The sequence below is a fragment of the Mus pahari genome, chromosome 18 (genome assembly GCF_900095145.1).
Source record: "Mus pahari chromosome 18, PAHARI_EIJ_v1.1, whole genome shotgun sequence".
Classification (NCBI taxonomy): Eukaryota; Metazoa; Chordata; class Mammalia; order Rodentia; family Muridae; genus Mus; species Mus pahari.
The window spans coordinates 606,074-611,024 of record NC_034607.1 but is presented as its reverse complement, the minus strand read 5'-3'; the positions used below and the strand labels follow the sequence as shown (position 1 = coordinate 611,024).

Here is a 4,951-nt window from a genome sequence, read left to right as displayed (position 1 = left end):
TATACGAAAGTGAAAGTACATTGTAGCTGTCTTCAGACACTCCAAAAGAGGGAGTCGGATGGTTGTGAGCCACCATGTGGTTGCTGGGAATTGAACTCAGGACCTTCAGAAGAGCAGTCAGTGCTCTTAACCGCTGAGCCATCTCTCCAGCCCAGTCATCCTTTTCTATCTGTAGCTGTCTTGATCTTCAGGCGCATCAGAGACTCATGGGAGTACTCTCACAGGAGGGCCTGAGAGCTAGTATTTGTAAAAAACATAATGGACTTTCTTCGCTCTTGTTTTTGTTTTCAAGACTGGGTTTCTGTGTAGCCTCAGCTGCCCTGGAACTCACTTTGTAGACCAGGGTGGCCTCAAAAACAGAGTTCCACCTTACCTCTGCCTTTCAAGTACTGAGAATAAAGGTGTGTGCCATCACTGCACAGCAGAATATGGAATTCTCTTGCCTATCTTATAGAATCAGAGTTGAGACAAAGATCAAGGTAAAAGAAGATCAAACAAATAACTTATTGAGGATACATAACCTGCTGGGGCAGCCAGAATCAGGACTTTTTATTTTTAAATTATACTTATGAATAGAAGGAATTTGGACCAATTTGACAGTTTTAATTTATGTAAGTACTCACTCATTGTACAAAGTCAATTTGGTACTTTGTAAATAATATAAAATATAAGCGTATGTAGACTATGTGTATATGTGTACATATATTTAATCACTTCAAAAAATTGTTTAGATCTACTTCTTCCTCATGTCCTGCATAATTTGATTCTCTGAACCCTAATCATAGATGGAGAGAAAACTAAGAAAGGACAGACATACAGACACACATACAGTGAAGCTTGGGTTATGTGGGGTATATAAGGCAGGAAGTTCAGATAACTAGTCACATCACCTTCACAGTCAAGAGCAGAGGGGAATGAATCAAGAAATGCTCGTTTGCATGTGCTCAGCTTGACGTCTCTACTTTTATACAATTCCGACTTTCCTGTCCACCTACCATGGTAGCCTGCCTCTTCTCTGACTTACTTCAGACAACCAAACCCTCAGAGACATGCCCACAAATCAAACCAATGCAGACACCCCTCATTAACATTCTCTTCCCAGGACATTCTAGGTTGTGTTAAGTTGACAGTTAAAGCCAACCATCACACCAAATGAAGTAGAAACTTTTTCTTTTGGAATTATAGACTATGCAGTCTCATGATAGGTGGGATTTTTTTGTTCTTGTTTGTTTTGGTTTTGGTTTTGGTTTGATTTGGTTTTGTTCTCTTGTAAGCATTTGGTAACCACAATTTATCAGTTGTTAAACTGATCCAGTAACAAAAAGAAACTAGTGCAACCGACCAGCACAAAGGATGATTCTGTTCTGCTGTTGCTTTACCAAAGAACTTCAAAAAACTGTTAGAATTAAGTCGTGAGATGTCTTTCATATGTATAAACACAAAAAACATTGCCTTAGTGAGTGTTCTATGTGAAGAGATACTATGACCATGGCAACTCTTATAAAAGAAAACATTTGGTTGGTACTCACCAACCAAATATTTCAGAGGCTTGGTCCATTGTGATAAAAGTGGGAAGTTTGACATGCAGCATGGTGTTGGAGAAGGAGCTTGATCGTTCTATATACAGATGCTCAGGTAACTGCAAGACAGAGCCCTTAGGCTTGGCCCACTCTCCACTAACACACTTACTTCCTCTGATAAGAGCACACCCCCTAAGCCCACTCAAATAGCCCTGCTCCCCAATGAGCAAGCATTCAAATATGAGTCTACGGGGCCATTCCTACTCAAACCACCACAAGCTGACAAGCAAATATGACTCGAACATGTGCAGAACCTCACGCTATGGCAACCTCTTCCGCATTGAGTTTGAACCTCCTACACTGTGAAGCTCACTCTTGTGGCAACATGTATTTGCTTATTTAGGAGTCAGTCACCTTTAAGAACATGACTGTGAACTTCAGGGGAGTTAACTAAGTTGATTCAAACCAACGGGATTTTAATAAAGATGTGATGTAGGAACCCTTGAGGAACCTAGTCTCCATAGATAAAGATACTATTGTTGTATTAAAAAAACAAGTGCTTCTGGCTTATCAGAACTGCTGCATGGATTGAAATATGGTAAAGAAGCATTTGGGTAAATACGTCAAGTGAATCACTTTATACTGTGAATTTAAATACAATCTAATGTTTTTTTTTTTCCATGATAATATTTTTGTAATAGTATTATTACAAATAATAATAGTGATTTTTCTGGGTTTGTCTTTTAGAAGAACAAATAAGAATGTGAAAATGAGTACTAACATCCCTGATGAAAACAAGGTCATTCATGTCCCTAAGTCATGACTCTCGAGAATCTCGGTAAGATATTTTAGAAAAAGTAAACAAACAAACAAATACATCCAACAACAAAGTGATTTAATCTTGAGTAATTTTCTCTAAAACTGTATGCATATAAGACCCAGCAATCGGAATATCCCAAGAGTCCCAGCACTAGAAGCACACAGACTTCACTCCAGACATGATAGTGTGTAAAATACTGTGTTGACTTACCTATAAGTTTTGAGTATAAGGCATGTAGAAAACAAAAGTAAACCACTTATTTTTTAAACTGAACCAAATACCAACATTCCTATGGATAGCAAGTATTCCCAAAATCCAGATCCAAAATTATTTTTGTCACTAGTATTGTGCATCAAAAACTTATACAATATTGTGTATTTAAATGTGACATAAACATCTAATGCTTTCCAGACATGAAGACGATATAATGCAACTGCACATGAACAGTATAGTTTGTATTGTGCTATGCTTGAACCATTTTGCAGAGCATATAATCTGAACATGTTAAAACATTTACAGATCATGTTATTATGCATTATATAGCAAATCATTAAGAATCAAAATCTTAGTAATGGTTTTGTTTGTTTGTTTTTCATTTTTCAGTCAGCCATTTGGAGGAGAAACCATATGAATGTAAAAAAGGTCATCAGTGTGCAAAAATCTTCAACTACATTCCAAAGCATTTTTATTGTAAATCCAGAATTCCATTGAGAAGTACCCATAAGTGAAAATTGAGTATGTGGAGAAATAGGCGTTGGCTTTATATCTCTAAGTGTACTACTCAGAGAAACTATATGAGGATCAAGAATATGGAAAGAAATATGTAAACATAAGGAATCTGAGAACATATCCATTTCCCCACTGTCCTTTCAGAAGCATAAAGAGAGAATTGTTTTAAAATCTAAAATCATCCTAAAATCATGGGGTGGTACTTTTGATATTTTAGACATGCTCAAAATCATGCAAGGACTTCCATTAGAGAAAAAACACCATAAGTGTAAGCAATGTGAGAAAGTTTTCATTTCTTCCAGTTCCTTTCAAAGGCATGAATAGTGTAACAGTCAAAAGAAAGTCTATGTATATAAACAATGTCAAAACACCTTTGCTCTTCCCACTAGTTAAAGAAAAAACACACATGAAGGAATACATACTGGTGAGAAACACTATGTGTATAAGGTATGTGATAAGGTATCCTTCTTGTCTTTCAAGAAATTACAAAGGCATGAAGTAATTCATAGAGGCAAGAATCCCTGTTTGTGAGCAATGTGGGAAAGCCTCCAAATAGCTGTGTAGACATAAAGAAATTAACCGTGGATAACACTGTATCTGTGCAAACCATGTGGCAACACTGCAGCCCTGATTGCTTAAAAAACATAAGAAAGATCATAACCCAGTGAAACTTTTTACAAGAATTTATTTATTTATTTAATGTATATGAGCACTCTGTCTTCATGCACACCAGAAGAGGGCATCAGATCCCATTACAGACGGTTGCAAGCCACCATGTGGTTGCTGAGAATTGAACTCAAGCCCTCTGGAAGAGCAGTCGGTGCTCTCAATCCCTGAGCCATCTCTCCAGTCCAGAGTGAAACTTTTCATATGTCACCAGTGGAAGAATCCATTTTGTACAAACTGTTCTCTTCTAGCCCACAGAAGAAACCACACTGCAGAAAAACTCCATGATTGAGAACAATGTAGGAAAGCCTCTGTAGTTCCAAACCTTGAAGAAGACATAATGAAGGTCTCACTGGTAAGACGCCATATTTTTTTTATTCGTTACAGAACGCCTTCAGTTCCTCCACTCAACTTCAAGTACCTGAAATAATTCATGCCGGGGAGAAACCTTTCAGATGCATACGATGTTGGGGAACTGTTGGTTGTAGCTTTCACTGCCCTGCCCAAGCTCCAGGAATGGGTCAAACTAACAACCCCACCCAGCTTCCCTTGAAACCATGGATAAAAGACACAGACAGTTGTTCAATTTCAACTTTTCTTTTGGCGCAGTTTTCAGGTGCTACTGTCTTCCATCTGGAAAATTGTGCCCTTATCAATGCTACCCTTACCTCCTCACCTCCCACCTGCCCTAAATGTTAGTCGCTCAGTTAGATCTACCTCTGCTAAACACCCCTGACAGCCTGCCCGGAGGAGCAGCCCGTGTGGCCACTCCACATCAAGATCTCACATGGCCGACCAACTTTTCTCCATCAGAAGCATGCTAAACTAGACTCCTGGCTTGTATCTGTCTGCTTGCCTCTAGTGACCTGGAAGTCCGACCTATCCCTTCCACCCAGCAAATGTCTCATATCTTTACTGACAGATCAAGAACCAATTGGGGAACAGGACTGTAGCATCAGGACTACCCCTTCAGGGAATCCTTCAGTCCATCCTGTTATCTCCAAACACAGCAAGGAATTCACACTAGAGAGAAACCTTTTGTATGTACACAGTGTGGGAATGCTTCCAGTTTTTCTTTTAGTTCTTATCACAGATCTGAAAGAACTCATAGAGAGTAACCCTAAAGATAGAATTTGTTACGTCTTGATTATCCCTTTCATAACACTCATATGTATGTTCATGAGAGATTACATCTTGTATTAATTCAAAGATGAGG

At 38.6% G+C, this 4,951-nt stretch overlaps 1 long non-coding RNA gene across 1 annotated transcript in view; it reads left to right on the top strand.

The window, feature by feature from the left end:
- LOC115062511 overlaps window positions 1-3,540 on the top strand; it is an 8,775-nt gene extending 5,235 nt beyond the window's left edge. The window contains exons 2-3 of the long non-coding RNA XR_003842465.1: window positions 2,268-2,358; window positions 2,944-3,540. This is a non-coding gene — a long non-coding RNA (uncharacterized LOC115062511). The remainder of the gene's footprint in view (window positions 1-2,267; window positions 2,359-2,943) is intronic.
- Window positions 3,541-4,951: the final 1,411 nt, after the last annotated feature.